Source organism: Chelonoidis abingdonii, chromosome 13 (assembly GCF_003597395.2).
Source record: "Chelonoidis abingdonii isolate Lonesome George chromosome 13, CheloAbing_2.0, whole genome shotgun sequence".
NCBI lineage: Eukaryota > Metazoa > Chordata > Testudines > Testudinidae > Chelonoidis > Chelonoidis abingdonii.
Genome location: NC_133781.1, coordinates 24,924,319 through 24,942,873, shown reverse-complemented (window position 1 = coordinate 24,942,873; position 18,555 = coordinate 24,924,319). Strand labels below are relative to the sequence as shown.

The following is an 18,555-nucleotide window of genomic DNA, read 5'->3' as shown; positions in this document are numbered from 1 at the left end:
GAAATTCTAGACATAGGGTCCTGTAACTGAGAAGATCCTGCCCTGAGTTAGATTGACCCTCAGAGCAATGGTCAAGGATAACCCATCTGTCACAGTCACTTTAAGAGGGAGTGGGGTCCACTGCACCTGGACTAACTAACTGGTGCCCAACAGGGCTTAAGGGAAAGCACCTGGGCTTTATAAAGGGGGAAACAGCTGCAGGTTGTAAGACGATGCCTGCAGACAGTGCAGGGAGTAGGATGGCTCCTGCAGGGCCCTGAGTCAGTGAGGAGGCACGTGGAGAAGGCCATACTCCAAGCAAGAGGCACTGGAGGTTGGGAAGACAGACCCTCAGGGAGTAGGTGTTGTGCCCAGCCTGTGACTGGGGCAAAAGAAAGGAACTTTAAAAGAGAGGATGGGACCCTCAGGGAAGAGTGGCAGGGTCCAGCTGAAACTGGGGTGAAGAGTGTTGGTCTGAGTCTATTTTGAAAGATTGTGTACAGGACTTAATAAATTGGACCCCGGAAGGGGGAATATTTTGAATATCTGGCCTGTGTGGACTCTTTAAGGAAGTCTGAATTAAGGGAAAACTGAGGCAAGCCTCAGTAGAGCCGCCATACTAGCCATCAGCAGGCACTACGGGGCAAGCATGCCCTTTTACACCATTCCTTCTATATTGACAGTCCAGCATTTAAAATGCTTACGCAACATTTTTCAAATGAGCAAGAGATTAATGTGATGAAAGTGGAAAAGAAGAAATCCAGGGACAGTTGGGAGGAGGCTCAGAGCTGAGAACATGCAGGAGGTAGGTAAGGTAGACAGTTAAAATTTACTCAAAACTCTACTCACCAGGTTGCCTAGCAGATTTTTTTATGTGTGTTCTGCATTTGTATCATGCAGAATATCCCTATGGCCATTAGTGGTAGTCCACACTTGGAATGAGGGCAGAATCAACAATAGTGATCTGAAGGCAGATAGTTCATTGCTGTATATTGTCACAGGTCCAGTAACTTCCATGGGCCTGTGACAATTTACACCAGCTGAGCCTCATCTCCTTGCACTGCGGATCTGGGAGCAGAACTTTTCCCTAAATTTTGTAAGGAAGTTGACATACATCATGAAATGTGGCATTGGCATCCATTACCTACGCTCTGTTTTACACTCTGAAAACTTTTCATCAACTTTTCACCTGTTAAAAGTAGATAATTTTAATTGTGGAGAAAACTAGCAAGAGAACAGCTAATGGAGATGTGCATGTAATGGCTAAATTAAATGCGGGCTTTTGGATCAGTCTTTGTTATAGAGAAAAAGAATTCCTTTTCCATGCAAAAATCTAAACCATGTTCCTAATAGCAATTGACTAAGGAAGATGTTATGGAGCCAACTGGAGAAAACAACTGCAGTAAATCACCAAGACCTGTGTACACACAAGTGACTGTCTCTGGGGAAGGATAATGCAAAGCAAAGATACTAATGGGTGGGAAACAGTTGGGAATGTTGAAAGTGCCTAAGGAGTGATAACAGACCACAAATTATATATTAATTTGAAATGCAATGCTATAAGGCACCTCAAAAAAAGTAACACAGTATTTAAAAGCTAGGTATTATTATTAGTCAGACAGCAAATCTGAATCAGAGATGTTATGGTCGGTCCCTCTTTGCGCAACTCTGGTAAGAACCATAGGTAGGACTTGGATTTCAGTTCTGTAAACCTCCATACAAGAGATACTCACCAATTGGAGACTTCAAAGAAGACCAATAAAAAGTGATCAAGGGGCTGGAGAGATTGACTTATGAAGAAAGATTAAAAGGCTTGTAAATGTAAAATTTGGTTAAACAATAACTTAAGAGTGGAAACAACTGTCTGTGGGGAGGAGGGAGTAATGGTTGTGGGTAATGCCAGGAGACACAGCTTGGAATATTGGGACAAAATTAAGCAAAGAACATTTCAGGCACATATCAACAAAACTTCTCAATGGAACCTACAAAATATCTTCCAAGAAAAGTGAAGAAAGCCCCTTGTAGAAGCTTGGGTCCATTAAAACAAGAATGGAAAACACAGAAAGTATTATGAGGTTATGTTGAACAATAGTTGCCCATTGCCTACATTATTGTGTCCAATTTAGGTGGTCTGCGTAAAGGTATTTGCCCATATTTTCCTAATTAGATGTCAAGGGTTAAGGACTGAAGACATTTTTAGACGCCTCGATGAAAAGTGACTGAGCACCCACAACACTCAAGTTTGAGAATTTTGTAAGGGGAAAATATTAAATATTAAAAACTGTCTCAAGCTACAGGGGTAATTGTGTAAGCTTAATAGGCCTTTGTCTGCCAGAGTAAAAAATGCAGAGATCCAGAGGAGATTTTTCTTTTCTGGATTTGTCCAGCTGGATCAAAAAGAATTAATGGAAAAGCAACCTCTCTCTCTCTCTCTCTCTCTCTCTCTCTGAGAAACCAAGTGAAAATGGCTTCTAGAGCAGGGCTGCTGTACCTGTTAGCCAACAAGGAGCACAGAAAAAATACTCATGTGACCTGTTCAAAGTGAAAGCTGAGATTGTGGAGAACAAGACAGAAGCTTTAAAATAAACAAATAATCAGCCTGGTCACCAGTACTGAATGACTCAGTCCTGGTCCAAACAAATCAGTCTCATGTTCAAAATACACTGAAAATCAGTCTCAGAACATTTGCAGATACTCACATAGAGGGAAGGGGGAAAAAATAACAAAAAGCTAATGTAAGCAGAATTCAAGCAGATCTTTTGCTGGTTCACATGTGCAGTCCAATCACACATTTAGGCTAATTTCAAAAACTTCTGCAGTCAATTTTCACAGTACAAGCAATATTTAAATACTGGGTCTGCAATTTTAAAACCAGCTGGAAAACTTTTTGACCACATCATGATCAAATCGGACCACTGATAAATTTTTTGTAAGTATGGAAGCTAAGATAATATGGGTCATTAAATAGCATGCTTAAGTGGCATAAGTTGATCAACCTCCAGAGATCAGAAAAGAATTGTCCTCCTCCTGCCACTGACTTCAATGAGAATGGAATCTAAGTGTGGAAGTGTTTGTGAAAAACAGTTATTGAAGAGAAAGCAGGAGACAATAATCCTGTACTGATGATCTATCATATTGACTCTATTTTTCCTATAGCAAGTGATTAATGGAGAATATAATACTTCAGATAACAAGTATCAGGGCACCGGAGTGATAGTTGTTAAATGTCCCATTATTGACCTACTGCTTTTGACTAGTTTTGAGAACAGACCAGTTATGAGCTTCACTTAATCAGCGGCTAATTAATCCATAAAATAAGTTATCAAGAAGTACAGTGATTACCTTGATAAACAGACAGTAGAGTTAAGCAAGGGAGCAGAATTTTGGTTTCAGATAAAATTTCAAAGAATCTGAGGGGAGGGGTATCTCTTTTTTTCCCCTTATCTGAATGCCACTGCTTGAATTTTGGATGCATTTTACTGATATGCTTTTAATGAACATGCTAATAGGCTCTATTAGTCATGCAAGCAGCAGCAGCTATCAATTGCAGCACCGGGGCCTAATACAAGTTAATGAGCAAACACTTTATTTCAGAATTCTCAAATACTTATCCCAACTGACAACTGCCATACTGCATCTGAATTTATTATGTGAAAATTCAGCTGTAATTGGCTAGTTAGACCCCTAATGATCTAAGAGCTGCGCTTGCCCAGCTAAAACACGCCGTGAAGTGAATGGCAATTGTAGTTGTACATGAGTTACAGGTACAAGACCCAGGTTAGCTAGTAACAATTCCAAAATCTTTGGGGAACTCAGAATTCTCCTGAATTCTAAAGCTGTTTTCCATCTTTAAGAGCTTAATCCTATTGAATCTTCCCCTTATAGGTTATAGCAGGATGCCTATGAGAATTCCTTTATTCTCCTACTTGGTTATTATGAATCAGTCAACATCAAATATTCCCCAATTTAGGAAACACTGCTGCTTTCATTATCAGTTCTGCCGCTTCTCACTTCTGGCCCTCTTTTTTTCTCAGCAAGCTACTGTTCCAGCATGTCAGAGAACAAGAAGAGCTTGAATCAATGATTGAACAGAGTCATCAATGTCAGGTTCAGAGTGGTTAGAGGCAGCTTTATTCCTTCACTCTTTCATCCCCTAGAGTCTGCAGCTGTGATGTAAACAGCCATTTTCCTACTGAACTTGGCTGTTTGTGCTGAACTTCTCTTCGTAGTTTCCTTGCTCTTTTTCTTCATTTCTCTGCTACTCTCTCCTCCCTACAGCACTGTTCCCATCTTTGCCACTCTCCCGCCCCTTATCTTGTCTTCCATACTCCACTCCTCATCTCTTTCTCTCCTTTGTCTCATCCTCCCAGATGTGCCCTACTCTTCACATCATTGCCTTTCTCTGTTTGACTTCTTGGACTTCTAGACGTGCATCAGGGCTGGCCATGAAGTTTCCCTCTCTTTCAAGTTTGGGCAATCTAGCAGGGAGAGTTGTTTGATGACTGGAGGTTATATGGATCGTCCTCCTAACGGAGGAAGGAAGAAGAACCTGGCACCAATCCCAGTGCAGATTTCACCAAAAGATCCACACATAGTTTTTCTAGGGTTGAGAAATAGCTGGAAAGTCGCAGCATTTATGATATTACCAAGTCATCCATTTTCCAGTCATCATGATCATAACTTCTTATAAAATCACATACTTGTCATCCTGATTCACACCAGCTTGTGCCGTAAGCAGTTAGTACTGAATGGCACTACTGTGTGTTCACACTCCTGTGCAGTGCACGGTATCCTGAAGGTAGGCACTAATATGGGGGCTATTTATGAAACAAGACTCTGAAAATTCCACGAGACTATATCTAGATGCTATACGAGGCAGAAGGAAACCATGTCATGTGTACAACTTCCACTTGAGTTTGGTTTTGCAAAACATTGCAGTCATCGAGCCAGCGATGAGGTCATCGCGCCATTCCATGAGGTTCAGAATGAGGAGAGCCAGCTGCTTTAAGGAATAGACATAAGTGGTTTCTTGATCTACCAGGCTCAGCAACTGCCACCCAGTGCTTTCGCAGCATGATTTTTTCCTCCAAAGTTAAACTTCCTCTTGCTTCATTTTTGGATGAATTGGGCTAAGTTTTATATATTGTTAAGATAAAATCTTGGCAATAATTCTTTTTAAAAAGCTACACCATTATATTTTGTATTTGGTATCAAAATTGTGCTAGGCGCTTAACAGATATTCAGGAAGATAACAAGGAATGCCCCAATCTTGCAGTGTGATCTGCATGGGCAGACTGCTATAACCACACAGAGCCTATTGAAATAAATAGTGCTCTATATAAACTATTGAGATAATAGCTCATCTCAATTGATTGGACTCTACCAGTTGGTATGCATACTTCCACCTTTTCATGTTCTCTGTATGTATAAATATCTCCTGTCTGTGTGTTTCATTCTATGCATCCGAAGAAGTGAGCTGTAGCCCACAAAAGCTTATGCTGAAATAAATTTGTTAGTCTCTAAGGTGCCACAAGTACTCCTGTTCTTTTCACAGATATGGACTAACACGGCTGCTATTCTGAAACCTATATAAACTAAGCAATTCACCTGCATGGATCACAGTGCAGGATCAGGACCCAAATAGTGTGTTGTCCTTATGCTTAAAAAATCTGTAATTGATTAGTATTTTGCTAACAGGGCAAGATACATTTAATTTACAGAGACTAGCTTTTGCTGAGTACAAACTATGCACCAGTGAAAATGAGAGGTTTAAAATTATTTTAAAATCAGGTCATTATTCACTGTTCACATCCCCTTATGATCCTAGTTCTTTTAGGATCCAAGCCTATAATGGTCTTATTGACGTCAGTGGTGGAGGCTCAGGCCCAGAGTGCAATAACTTCTCTGTTCTTTTTAGAATTTAGGACACCAATAAAATAGTTGATTTCTTACATATTACAGACCATTTAAAGCCACAGCCAGCAAAAATTTAAAACACTGTCAATAATACAGCACCCCCTGGTGCGGAGTGTAAAATGTTGAGTGCACAGAATATAAAGCAGTGAGTTCCAGCCCAAGGCTAAAAAGTAAAAAGGATCGTGTTAGAGACTAGGAAAAACTGGTACATATTTTTTGTCTAATACTACATCTGCCTTTTAACAACCAAAAATGTAGGAATATGCAATGGAAATTGTGTTTGCATATTTGTGTCCCACACTCATTAGCTTCCAACATCCAGTAGCTTTTTTAATCTTTTTAATTAAATCTATTTTCCACCCACCTAGACATTCTGGAGTAAAAATAATGCAGTGTGATGCATGGGGATTTTAGCCCTTCAATTTTACCATGTGTGGGAGCTTTCCTCTCTGAATTAAACATAGCTCTAACCCAGAGAGTTTGGGGCAAAGTGATTGAGTTCGTTGATAGGTAGAGTTTCTGTGTCTCTAATGCAGTGTCTATAATGCCTGTGGCAATGATGTTTGCAGCCTGATAGTGTCTCTAGCATTAGTAGCAGTTTCAGGATTTTGGATGCACAAGCATACAGAAAGTACCATATTATGACAATAGAGAGTGGGAATCCTCTGCATGACATTTACTTGTTGGTAGAAGGCCACAGCTACAGCACTCCAGCAACATAGAAATGATAAGGGGAAAACAGCAACTTGTGCAGGGGACTTCTTTCTGTACCAGAGTGAAATTCTGGCTCTGCCGAAATTGATGACAAAACCCCCACGGACTTCTGTGCAGCCAGGATTTCACCCTGTGCCTCAAAGGAGCAAGCTTCAGGGTTGTTCTGAACATATCAGAGTGGGCTGGGGAAGGGGACTGACTGTCTTTGTTAAAAAAAAAATCTATTTTTATCTGGGATGCTGTAACTATCTTTATTTGAAAAATAAATTTTAACCCCAAGTGGGACAGGAATAGGCCATGGTTAGGAAACCTATCCTACCCAACTGAGCGTATTTTTTATTTCTTTTCCCTTGAGATGATCACTTGAGATGAGTTTCACTGTTCATAAATTATTAGTGCAACATTTCCAAAGATCTGTCTCTCTCATATTAAAAGTGGTTTCAGAGAACGTGAGGGTTGGCAGGAAGCTGGATGAGCTTTTCATTAATTTTAAGCGTAATTAAAGCTAACGCAACTTCAAACATGTATTGGCGTGAAGTGGTGAATCCTGCAAATTGAACAGTCATAAAGATCTACATATCTGGGCCAAATTCTTGTCTCCTTTACGTTGGTGTAAATACAGTGAAACTGTTGAAGTCAGAGGAGTTACTCCAGAATGACACCAGTATAAGTGAGAGCAAAATTAGGCCATGACTGACCAAATATAACCTCCACATTCCTGCACACTGTCCTTTTCACTCACATTGGAAGACATCATCTCCCATTAGGATCTGAACTGTTATCCTAAACTTGTGAAAATGAATAAGAACAGCCTATATTTAGACAGTGCTTTTTTATCTTGAAAGACCCCAGAGCACCTGACAAACGAATGGGCCTGCTTCTGCTCTTATGTAAATCAAGAGTTGCTTCAGTGAAGTCATCTCAGTGTAAATCCCCATGTCAGTGAGATCTGAATCAAGCCCTCCCTCTATGGGAATCACTCTGTGAGGTGCAGCCATTCTGCACTGAAAACAAGAAGCAGGGGTTTAGACAATGAAGTGGAGAGTAAATTTTCCAGATGAAGCTACAGGAGTTTTTAGGCAGGTGGAAGGTGATTACCTCAGGCTAGTCCAGCTCTTCTCTCTCTCTCTCTGCATATGTCTCTCTGGAGAGCATGCGATGTAGTTAACCACACAAAGATCAAGAGACTATAATGAAGTGGCAACAAGAGCAAAGCCTGAGTGGTTTGTGATGTAATGTGAGTTCTGCAGTATGGGCACAGCCTTGTGCAGTTTTTCTCCGTCATTGTTCCTAAAGATCAGTTACACCGCAGCAGATTTACAAACCTGTGGCTAAATCATCCTTTTTTGGGCTCTTCTCATACAGAGGCAAGCACTAAAATATGTGCTATAGGGAACAATCCTTCATTGGCCAGCGATGGACAAGTAACCCAATAGGCCTTTCCCATGTTTTACTTCTATAATCAAGGCTAGTTTAGGGCATAGGCTTGTTTCAGGGTTTCAGCCTTTGGAGTCATGTGACTGCACCAGACTCTGAGCTTTTGTAATAGAGTAGGAAGATGCTGAAGGGATATTATGTACAGCTCAGTTATGCTACCGTTCTTGCTGCACCTCAGCTAACTCTCTACTGAAGCATAGGCCAGATTTCTGTCTTTTCAGGACTTTTCTGAAAGCATTAAGCAGAGTTAAACCTCAGGGCTCTTGCATGCAAAACCCTGGTAAATAGGTGTTAATGGTTCCCAGTATGAGACAGTACCATACAGTTTCTCAGTAAATTACCATTTAATGCACACACAAAACATTACAAATCATCCTGTACATTGCAAATAGTATTTGGAATACTTATGAATACCATAAGCATGAGCTATTAGGCAGCAGATCTGTTGGTATTCTTCATACAGATTTCCCCCTTTGCTGCTGTTACATATATTTTTAACATAACACTTACACTTCCATGCCTTGGTACATACATATAAACACATTCTCCAATTTCTCAGTCTCAACAATGTGTATTGACTCATCAGAGCTCATAAACAAAGGCAGTTCCTTTCCAAATACTTCAGAACCTAGTCTGCAAACAGTCTGGGGCCTCCACAGTTGACTGGACCTCAGTTGCTTGTGAAACAGAAATCTGTAGCCTGCATCCGAAGTGGTATATGTATTGGGATCAGCATGTGAAATGTCCATTCTCTGGATTTCTAGAAGGCACTAGCTTTTCCTTGTGAGCCCAGTTAAATCAGGTCTGATGTACACCTCTCTCACTGAGCTCTGGCCAGTTCTCTCTTTAACTGAGGTAGAATCCCAGTTTCAAGCCATTAACTAATGGCTAAATGTAAGTCCTGTACCTCCCGGCTCTCCCTCTAGATCCATGATACACACAGCAGTGGACCAAACATTATCCTAATGGAGAGCTTCTCTAATAAGGAAAGCTGGAATAGCACTTACCTATATCCAAAATGGTACAGGTATTGGGACACAGCTCTCACAGCAGACACATCTGCATACATCAGCCACTGAGTCCACAGGACTGTCTACAACTCCTATATTTATTACCTTCCTTGCCTACTGTGCTCTGGTTGGCTGAGCTTTCAGAGGATGAGCAGCTGTGACCTGCCAAGTGGCTAGCCTACAACAAAAACCTTCATAAACAGCATCCAGTAACTGCCATGCCCTACTTTTGGATGTTCTGGTCCCTTCTAGCTGAGTTGCTCTACCCAGTCTTCTACACATCTGCAGAGATATAAAGTATTCATATCTCCTCCCCATTGCGTCTCTGCCTTTCTTTGGACTTCAGAGCAAATGCTGCAGTATAAAGCATGTGGGTTATATTTCTATTTTAAAAAAAAAGTTTCTAGCCCTCATGGCAGTGAAGAAAAGCTTGAAAATGTGACCTGGATGTGTAGAGTTTCCATCTGATCATTTCTTCAGAGGACAGGAAAAAAGGTTCAAATTCTGCAAGAACCCCCAGAGGCTGAATGGAGGCCCTGCACAGCTCTCTCAGACCCCCTGGTTTCCATAGTGACATAGTCAGCTGAGAGAAGCAATGGGTCCATAAAGTAAGACAAGTTCAGATGGACCCTTTGGGTTTGGTTCAGGTTTGCTCCAGTAAGCCTAGCTGCACCCTAAGGGCTGTTGTGTGGCTTTTAGTCACAGCTTTGGGTTGGAAGTGGTACAGCTTTGTGCTTCATGGTGTTCCTAAGCCTCAAGGGGGAGCATGCCTGCTGCTACACCTGTTCAGGTCATGTAGCACACACTTTCCTTGGTGGCTGGCCAGCTCCACTGGCTGGTTCAAGAGAAAGGGATTGGGTCTATGGCCTTGATTCCACCCTGCCCTTCCCCTCTCCAGTGCCCTTAGTGGTGCTGGCAGGAAACACTCCTTAAACTCCCCATTTCTCCCCCCGCCCCCATTCTTATTTATTTCTGTCTGGGAGATAAGTCGTTCAGGGTATCAGCATCTTAATAGAGCAGAGATGAAGGTGGAAGGTGTTCATGGCTGCCATCAACTGGTTCTTTGATCTATCAATGTAAATTTTTAATTGTGAGAGTAGTTAATTATTGGAACAATTTACCAAGGGTTTGTCGTGCATTTTCTATCACCGACAGTTTTTAAATCAAGATTGGATGTTTTTCTAAAAGATCTGTCCTAGGAATTATTTTGGGGAAGTTCTATGGCCTGTGTTTATACAGGAGGTCAGACTAGATGATCACAATCTGGCTTTAGAATCTGTGAATCTATAGACAATTACAGAGATGGTTGAAGCTGCTGGGTCTGCTAACCAGATGTCAGGGGCTCTGTGTGTCCCCATTTCCTGCTTCTGGTTTTCTGATGTTCACCAAAATCAAGAATTCTGTCCATTGGTGCCTAGAACATTCCCTGAAATTTTGGAATTGATTGGCTATGGGCAGGCCCAGTGCAACCTATTAGGTGACCTAGGCAGTTGCCTAGGGCACTAGGATTTGCGGGGTGGCATTTTCTTCGGCAGCGACCACGGCGGCTGGATCTTCGGCTGCCCTAGTTGCCGCTGGCATTTAGGCGGAGGGAGCTGTGACAGGGGGGCATGGGGACGGCCGCCTGCAGGGTGCCTCAGGGCGGGGGGGGAGCTGCTACGGGGGGCAGGGGGACGCCTCAGGATGGGGGAGGGCGCAAGGTGGAAGTTTTGCCTAGGGTGCGAAACATGCTTGCACCGGCCCTGGCTGTGGGGTTCGAAAGTTATTGCATTACAGACAGAGAAAAGTCATCAAGTCGAGCATAAGACATCACTTCACTTGGCCAATCTCACTTCACTCAGCCAAACACCTTGTCCATAAGTCTCAGTCCTAGGATATGCTCTTCAATGGGAGTCAAAGGCACTTTGGTCCTTGCAAATCTGACTTCATTGCCAAGAAAACATATATGTGACCATATAAGACAGCACAAAGGCTGAAAAGTGAGAGATGTCCAGACTGAGCATTGACATGAAATGACTGCTGCCCCTTAGCTAAGATTTAAGAGAATATGCCTCAGCCACTCTAGCAAAGAGCAGGATTAACTCTGACAATCCAAAAATAGTTTCCAAGGCTTCAGGATTAATATTCATGAGGCGTATAGAAAGGTACAGTGCACTGATGAAGTCTCCAGCAGCTCACTGGATTTTCTGCAGAAGGTCCCCCAGCGGGTAATGAAAATAGCTAAAATACTGTTATCCTTCGTTGGTAGAGCAGCTTCCTGAATAGGTTACAAAGGGCAAAGGAACCCTTTTCTCCGGCCTTCTGCCCAACCGTTTTATTGCAAACCATTGTAATCCCTTCATCCACCTCAGATGTACAGTAATCGCTATGAAAGGATTATTTTTACAGTCCTATCCATAGATTGACTGTAAAATGCCATATGTGTTTGATTCTGTCCCTTTAAGGATTTGGTACTGGTTTTGGCTTCCTTACATTTTATCCTGTTTCTGTATGTGTTTCTTATTGCTATGGCAACACTAATCAATCATCATGCTAAAAATAGCCCTTTCATTTTCAAGAGAGTGTCTGTAGTGAATTGAAAATCCAACTGTGGTATGTATTTTCCATATACTGCTTTCCCTTCCCCCTTCTTTAATCTGGGAATACTCATGCTTAAATCTGGTAATTACTCTTACAGATAGATGCATTTGTTTCACTACTCGCTCTCTTCTGCTGTGAAATCTCCCCACCGCCTCAGAAAGCAAAATCTTAGTGTATTTCAACTTTTTGTGCATTGCATTCTCCCTACACATCTGATTGTAGGTATCCCGGGTTTGCAGGATACTTGAGATATTCAAACTGAGTTTATAATGCAATTTCCGTGGATTTGATGGCCATGATATAGAAGTCAGCTATCAAGACAGTTGTATCGAAAGGAAACTTAGGACTAAGGGTTATAAAAGACCAGGGGAATCCTGCAAATGTAGACACGTTCTGCAAAATTTAAGGTGTAATGAAAAAATTATGTAAAAATATGATAGCCTGGAATTGCTACTTGTTTTTTTCTCTAAGAGGCACTTTGCAAACCTTAGAGATGTTGAAATGGAAAATTGGAAATGGAATTGCCCCATAAGTTCCAGTGCATGCCCTGTGTATCAATCAGCTGCCAGGTTTGTGCTTGAATACATCCCCGGGGGAGGCAGGGCAGGAAGGAGTAGTGCCTTGAAGAGTAATACACTAACAAAATCATTGCCTAGCTTTCCCTGTTGTGTCCGATTTTAATTCTTGCCTAGTTCTTGTTCTTTAAGGGATAAAAAATTCTTTGTGCATGATGAATAAGAAAGCCTTTTCAGTGCTGCATAAACAGTTCCCCGGTTCTGCCAGAGCTCTGTGCCAGTTACTCAGAGAGCATCTGATGAATCACAAAATACATTCTGTAAAAGCAACAGAGAATCCTGTGGCACCTTATAGACTAACAGACGTTTTGGAGCGTGAGCTTTCGTGGGTGAATACATTCTGTGATTTGTACAAAAATTTGGACCTTGCCTAAGTGTTGCTGAAAGCCGATGTTACTACAACAGCAGGTGCCAATAACTTCAATGATTTTAAGAGTTATATTTGCAATCCAGTAACTGTAGGTGGAGTTTAGTATTCTGGGGGGGCTTTTTTAAGTTCCCATTGCCATTTTTAGTTTCAGCAAAATTTGTTACAGCCCAGCAACTGTACTACGCATGCATTTAGATTGGAACCTGGTCAGGACATATGGTTTCCTAGTTCCTTTCCCATTATAGCATATGAGGGAAATGGCACTCAAATTCTCAGTCTTCAATCTTCCCTTAATGTTTCTTTGGGGGAAACAAGCTGTTAAATGAGGGCTCAGCCAGGTGACAAAGACATTATTCTTGTAGCTCTCATACCGCATATGCAGTTGCTGAAGCTAATTTTTCAGGAAAATGCTGGGATTCTATGGGGATTTTCTTTTCTTTTAAGGCTTGGTATTTTGCTAACGGATTATTTATCAAAGGGATGTCCTAACTCACATGGGAGGCAAGTTTGTAGAAATTTTGGTGGTGCCCAGAACCCACCCCCCCAACTCCGCCCCCCCCAACTCCGCCTCCACCTGCCGAAGGCTCTGAGTGGTGTTTCAGGGGGGAGGTCTGGGGTGCAGGTTCCGGGCTGGGGATTAGGGTGCAGGAGGGGTGCAGGCTTTGGGAAGGAGTTTGGGTGCTGGGTGCAGGCTCCAGTCTGGGGCATGGAGTGGGTGTGCAGGTGGGGGTGAGGGCTGCAGGCTTTGGGATGGAGTTTGGGTGCAGACTCTGGGCTGGTGGTGGGGGTGTAGGAAGGGGTGAGGGGTGCAGGCTCTGGGCTGGTGATGGGGGTGTAGGAAGGGGTGAGGGGTGCAGGCTCTGGGAGGGAGTTTGGTGCTGGGTGCAGGCTCTGGGCTGGGGTAGGGGGTGGGTGTGCAGGAGGGGGTGAGGGGTGCAGGCTTTGGGACGGAGTTTGGGTGCAGGCTCGGCTGGGGATGAGGATCAGGGTGTAGGGGGATGAGGGTTGGGGCTGAGGATGAGGGTTTGGGGGGGTGGAGAGGCTCAGGGCTAGGGCAGGGTAAGGGCAGCCTGCCTTGCCATTAGCAGATGGCAGGCGCTAGGACCCTGGGGCAGCAGACAACAGTTCTGCCGGGAGCCGCTCTACTCGGGCAGCAGGAGCAGGCAGGGAAGCGGCGGAGGGGGGACGCAGAGGGAGGGGTGGAAGGCGGAGGCCGGGACCTGCTCCAGGCAGGGACGCGGCGGGGCGGGGCAGTGGGGGGAGACCTTCAGGGGCCAGGGCCTGATCCAGGCAGGGCCAGGGGAGAGACTCAGCTCCAAATACTGCTGGAGCAGGGCACCCGACCCTGAATATTCCTGGAGCCTGGGCACCTCGAGCCCATATAACCCGCTGCCTACGCTAGCTCATTGGGGTTTATGGAGAGCAAAGATTGTGAGTTGCTAGCGGTTAACGAGTGGCCTCCTTCCAGGCACCCCCTTGAGGCCTCAGGGCAGCCCTGCATGTTGTCCCTCACGGCTTCCTCAATAAACTCAAATAAGAAGCTTTCACAAGGCCTGATGAAGGTCTGGTGTATTAACTTAAAGTTCAAAATTAAACACAAAAAAACCTTCCTTCCAGCCTCAAACTCTCTGGGTGTCTGAGGGCTTCCCTCTGTTAGCAGGCTACTCCCAGCCCTGTCTAGCTGGGGCAACTCCCTGAGTTTCAGGGTAGGTGGTGCTGGCTTGAAGTAGTAATAAGAGCACCCCCACTATGAAAATTGTTCCAGCACCCCTACTCAGGGTCTTCCCTGCGGCCTCTCCCACTCACTGTAGTCTCTCTTCCTGAGTCTCCTTCCTTTTCCCTGCAGCTTCCTGCTGCTCTTTGGGGAATCACTTGATCCAGTTCAGATGTGCTTCTTTAGGAGTCAGGTTTGGCTAGCACCAGATCCTCCAGCCTTCAAAGGTATGTCTACACAGCATGTTAGAGTGATCGGGAGCAAGCCTCTCAGCCCAGGTCTGCAGACTTGGGCTAGCAGGGCTTGTATTGGTGGTCTAAAAATAATTGTATAGCTTCAGAGCCCAAACTGCAGCCCAAGCCACAACTTCAAAGCACTGTCTACACAGCCATTTTCAGAGCACTAGCATGAGCCCCACCAGCCCAAGTCTGTAGACCCGGGCTGGGAGGCTCACTCGTGATTGGTCCAAAATGTTCTGTAGGCATCGGCATGCCCTAAGAGGCAAGCCACCCTGCTACACTTGCTAAAACAGCTTTAGTGAAATATACCAGCATTTCCATGCCAGCCTATTGCTAGGCAATCAAACAGGATAGCTAGTGGCAAAATACGGCATGATAAAGAGCCATTAATGTAGTCAAGGTTCAGTCTAGGGGGAGAAAATAAGTGGTGCTGTTCTCCCTATCTTTTCTCAGTACTGATGCCAACATGAGATAGCACTCGTTCTAGATTGTGCAAATCATTATAACGTTGTCACTCTCCTTTCTCATGTGCTCTGATCCTCAGTGAAATAGTTTAAAATATTGAAAGTTAGAGTGGCATTTCCAAATGTGTTCAGTGTTGGCCTAACTCTGCTCCCACTGAAATCAAGAAGACTACCATTGACTTGGATGGGGGCAGAGTTAGGCCAACACTGAGCAGTTTAAAAATACCACCCTTAAAGGACAATCAGTAGGCTGCAGAGTTACTGCCCCATTGAAATGAGTGGGAGGAGGTCACACCTTTCATAGCTAATGTTTCAGGCTGTGTGCAGACTCAGGCAGAGCATCACTCCATTAGTTACATATGAATAGTATTTTGGAAAATTTTCTTTGTATCCTGGGGGTTGGACTTTAAAGAGAGTCTAGACTCTGGAACACAGGAAACAACCACGTCATTAAAGTAGTGGCTTGTCAAGCTGCTGCAAGATGAGCCAATTCATTCTGGAGCATAGCATGTAAAATGGCTGGGCTCTGTGTTAAGAAGCATCCTGATCTGCCTCATTGCTGACAGACAGCTGCTTAGCTCAGAATATCTGATATTTATGGGTAGAGAGGAAAAGTGAAAACTGATATGGACTTTTTTCCAAACTGCAATGATGTTGTGGAAATTATCATCTAAACAGACTTGTCATAAGAAGAATCAGTCTGTATACACAGCAGTAAGCATTCCCTAGGCCCCTATCACAGATGACTTTTAAAATACTTGAGGTGAATTTTACCCTTGGGCAGAAGACCAAATCATCACTTATGCAGGACTTAAATTTGGGGTTTGCCATTTACTAAGAAGCTTGCTATAGTGTCGCCTGATTTATCCAATACTGTTATATACAATAGGGTCATACCCCATATGTCTATATATTTAAAAGTCCTCTCAGTTACCCGTGTTTATTCAGGAGTCATAATTGTACTGAACCTGCAGCTTTGCTTTAACCCACTAAGGCAGAGAGAATGATTTTGATTGCTATCCTCTATTAACTGTGAGGTTGCAGTAATTTCAGGGGCATATCTATACTGAAGTCCTGCGGTATGATTGCAGCTCCAGTGGATATACCCAAGCTAGCTTTAATCTGTACCTACATCTACACGAGCTGCAATCGTAGGATGATTGCAGTGTAGATGTACCCAACGGCAACAGTTTCAGTAAATGAAGAAAAAAGATATTTATATTGTGGAAAATATGTTTCATCCAACACCTCCAGGGACTTGACAGTCAGATCATAGCATATAGATATTTTCGCTGGTTCAAGGGAAGAGGAATTGTTGGGGGGGGGGGTGTCTACATAGCAATCAGAAACAGAAAAGTGGGTGTGACAAAACCATTTCTGCCAACAAGAGGGTTTTCAGTGACAACTTAGCAATGAAGGTTAAGACGGCAGCACCACTTCCTGTGGCAAGCAGGGTAATTGAGGATATGGGAGCAGCTGCACTGTCCGCAGCCATTAGAGCCAGAGTGGTAAGTGTCATTTACATAACTGTTGAGGTTTTGGACAAAGCACCAGACTCGTACTGTGTAATTTAAGAAATCAGCTTTGTGGCTTCCCAAGTTGGCCAGACCTGGGTCTTCTCTGCTCAGACAGTACATGTTTTGATGACTCTCCACCAACTGGCTGCTCATATATTTCATCTATAGCTTCTTCTGTTTGCTAGATTTGATTTTTACTTGGTTTTGTTTTCTTAAAAGTTGTGTAAAAGAGAGAATTAAATCTGCACCCTCAGACCAGAAGAGCTGGTGTCTAAAACATGGTTAACAGAGGGTGACACGGAGCTATAGCCTGAAGAGATGCACGCAGAACACCAGTCAACTGTGTTTTCCTACCAAATGCTCCAAACATTTAGCAGCTCATGAAGCAACCGCTTTTTAAAAAAAAATTGTGAAATTTTTGGTTAACTCAAATTCAAAACTCTGACCCCGAGTAAAGGCAGGCATACCCAGACTCCACCCACACAAAACCACACTTGCCAGGAGCCATCTCTAAAATGCAACAAGTTGCAACTGCCCTCGTCTCTTACATGGTGCTTCCTGGCAGAAGTCTCAGCATGCAAAATTCCAGCTTGAATCTAGTTGGAGCATTACGTGCTCAGACCTGTAGTCTCTGCAGGCTACACGCCATCCTATTAAAAATCACAGCTGCCGTGGGCAACAGTAGAACTCTACATGCTATGTTTTGGCCACCTTATTTTCTAGCTGTTCCAAAAATTCTGCACGGCAATATGTATGTGATGAGTCTCTATTTCTTCTTTATTTAAAAAAATCTGTAGTATATAGCCTACTTTCTATAGCAGTTTGCTTTATCCACCATCCACCTGCCCATGCACACAAAACAGCTAGGGTAAAACAGCAAGCATACCCTCGATGCTGTGGTTCTTTACTGTTTGTAAGCTGAATCCTTCTGGAACCATCAAATGTTGCTTAGGGCATAAACAGGACTCTGCTACCCTTCCCCATCCTGGGCCACTCTTTGCATGTTCTCTCTGTTGTTAAGTCCCATATTCCCCCCTACACCCCCAGCTTAGTACTATTTGACAGAGGGGTTCTTTCAGTCAGCCCCTTTCACACGTTCCTGTAGCTACCCAATAGCATATCTGCCACAACAGATGCTCTGGCTTCATTCTTAACATGTCCCAAATATTTCCATCTTCTTGTCTGGATAACTTTGGAGATAAGCTATTGAACTCTCTGATGAATCTTGGTATTTGTGATATATGTTGCTTTTGAAGGCATTTTAGACGTGTCTGTACCTCTGATGGATTTCCAGCTTTCACATCCATATATAAAGGTGGAAAGAACACTGTTTGTAATGGACTGAAAAAAATACTGAAATCTCTTTCATCCTCAGACCAGCTAGCAACTAATCAGCAAAGCATCCTGAGGGTCTCGTGTTGTCCATCTGCTCTGTCTTTTCATCTTCTTGCTTTTATGTGTAATAGCCTTCCCAGTAGGCACCAGCAAACTTTTCACTGTAATTCTCTCCCACAATCCTAACCCATCCCTGGCAATCTGATGCCTTCCCCCACATGAGAGCATGTGTTGTGCTATGCTGTGGCAGGGTTCGTGTAGCCCAGCAGAAGTGAGCAGCCCAGTCATAATACGTTGAGTAGATTTTTAATGCAGAATCTGGAAAAAACAACCCCTTTGGTTGACCCTCTTTCAGAAGTTATGACTGAAGCTCTGCAGCTGCCTTCAGAACTTGGGGAAATAAAATAGAGATGCTTTTGGCAGATTGGAAGACCTGGGACAGGAATAAAACGTACTGTACGTTGAGGTCAGCTGAGACTCTGCTGGTCAAACCTAAGTTGGAAGACTGTCTGGGTTTCTGATCTGTTAGCCTGCATTGCATTAGCTCCAGCTCTATCTGGTTGCTTATGAATAATGAATACACTCACCTAGCCTTTTGAGATCTGTACATACCAAGTAACACATGGCCCCAAAGATAGGAGTAATTAGAACCTACTGGGCTATCTCTGAAGCTGTTCCATCCTCCACTGCACACACCACTGATTT

The 18,555-nt window shown here is 43.4% G+C and overlaps 1 protein-coding gene across 1 annotated transcript in view; it reads left to right on the top strand.

Annotated features, from left to right (window-relative positions):
* PITPNC1 (phosphatidylinositol transfer protein cytoplasmic 1) overlaps positions 1-18,555 on the top strand; it is a 182,455-nt gene that overhangs the window by 107,151 nt on the left and 56,749 nt on the right. The window lies entirely within an intron of this gene.